This window comes from Tupaia chinensis, unplaced genomic scaffold (genome assembly GCF_000334495.1).
Source record: "Tupaia chinensis unplaced genomic scaffold, TupChi_1.0 Scaffold000104_1, whole genome shotgun sequence".
In the NCBI taxonomy this organism is placed as follows: domain Eukaryota; kingdom Metazoa; phylum Chordata; class Mammalia; order Scandentia; family Tupaiidae; genus Tupaia; species Tupaia belangeri.
The window spans coordinates 3622594-3624528 of record NW_006159568.1 but is presented as its reverse complement, the minus strand read 5'-3'; the positions used below and the strand labels follow the sequence as shown (position 1 = coordinate 3624528).

Below are 1935 nucleotides of genomic sequence, written 5' to 3'. Positions count from 1 at the left end.
CTCCTTAACTTTGTCACAAGTAGAGCCTCAAATACTTTCACATCACATGTTTGTTGCAAATAATAGACTTCAAAAAGCTTGTGGGAAAATGGAATTGAAGTATACGTTATTCTGGTGTAAAACACTTTTAAATCCATGCATAGCTTTTTCATAATCCATATTTTCCATGATCTATTTTGACAACCCCTCATACTTCAAAATACCACTTATGTATGTCACTTCTTCCAAATCACTGTTGTCATTAGACCTACTTCTACAAGAGCTTGTCCTTTAAGGCATTAATAAAGTAGCATTATTTTCCCATACCGCAAATTTGTTTCCATTTGATAACTACATTTCAATGTAACTGGCTCTCTCCAAAGCCCAGTGTATTTACTTTATGTATGACAAGCATTACCCTGAGAAGAGCCCCCTAGGAAGGAGGAAGTCACAGCACGCAGCAGCAGGTAAAGGACGGGAGAAGTGCTGGCCGAGGGGCGGTTCCGAGAACAGGTGTGTGAAGTTCCGTTTCAACATCCTTTTCAGGAGACACAAAATCCTTTGTTGCCACAAGGCAACTGCCCTCTCGAGTTGATCAAAGGCCAACTTAGAGAACAGGATGGAGAAGTGGGAGAGGAATGGGTGGAGGGTGGCAAAGACATAAAGAAAAGGAAGGTCATGGCTGCTGGTCCCACCCCTGCCCTCCAGCAAGTCAGCACTGGGGACTGCACGCTGGGCTAGGGGATGCTGGAAGGTCCGGGCTTTAAATGTCACCCTGCGCCAGCCTCTGCAGCTGTCACTTGCTGGAGAGCTGCCTTGCCATTGAAAAGCTCTCAGGTCCCAATTATCTTTTCTGCAAGAAGGTGGAGCTGAACTTTATGGTGTTTATCTGGATGACTCTGTTGATATTCCATCCAGCCGCAGCTCAGCACTCAGCACCCGCCTGAACTTTGGTTTCCCTGTTTTCTTAAGAAGGCTGTTGTCAAGTCTGGCCATGCATCAAGGACACATTGAGGTGGTGCAACCTCCTTTCTCTGAGTCAGTCCTGGGCAACCAGCAGATGTGGCCAGGAGCCAACAGGAAGGGGCACGGCCAGGGGGGAGAGGCTTCGCCCCAAGACTTGTGGGGTGGCTCAAGTCCTGAACTGTGGTAGGACTAGCTCTGGCTGCAGGGCTCTCCCGTCAGATTGGCTGCCCCAGGAATCTCCCGAGCAGCCCTCAGTTAACTGGTTCATTAAGGAGAAGTGTGATTGGAGGAAGGTGATGCAGTGTGAACAGAATCTCAGGTTTCTTGTTCGATAAAGGTGATGTTTGCAGTGAACAGTGTACTCTTTATTGCTAGATATCCAGTGCTGTTAAAAACTATGTATTAGGGACCAGCAGGTGGCATAGTGGTTAAGGTGCTGGACTCCCTCATGGTTGACTGCGGTTCACGTCCAGGATCTGGCAGCTTATAACTCATACTAGGCATGCATGCATGCCGAAAATTCTAGGAGGAGAGAGGAGAAGGGATTGTGGTGTAGCCAACCCCCCAGGGGATGATTTTTCACTTTCCTTCTCTGTGTGTCTTTCTGTCTCTCTCTCTCTGGCTAGTGCATGCCCCCTATGGCAAATACCTAAAATGAATGAATGAATGAATGAATAAATAAATAAATGCCAAAGTCATTTACTTGTTGAAGAGCTAGTGATATGTTGCCAGTTAGGGGAGAAATAAAAAGTCCCCTTGGCTACACCAGATGCATGCTACTCAAAGTAGCTCTGGGGGGCCAGCTAGGTGGCATAGTAGTTAAGGCGATTGGATTCCACATGGCCTGCTAAATGGTTTGAGCTCAGGACCCAGCAGCTTGAAAAAACAAAAACAAAAAAAAAAAAAAACACAGGGCATGTGTGAGTGCATATACAAAATCCCAAGAGGAGAATGGAGGCGAAGGGATTACAACATGGCCATTCCCCTGGG

At 46.8% G+C, this 1935-nt stretch overlaps 1 long non-coding RNA gene across 1 annotated transcript in view; it reads right to left on the bottom strand.

Annotated features, from left to right (window-relative positions):
- Positions 1 to 410: 410 nt before the first annotated feature.
- LOC102486385 (uncharacterized) overlaps positions 411 to 1935 on the bottom strand; it is a 14594-nt gene continuing 13069 nt past the window's right edge. Inside the window, exon 5 of the long non-coding RNA XR_333871.2 lies at positions 411 to 517. This is a non-coding gene — a long non-coding RNA (uncharacterized LOC102486385). The remainder of the gene's footprint in view (positions 518 to 1935) is intronic.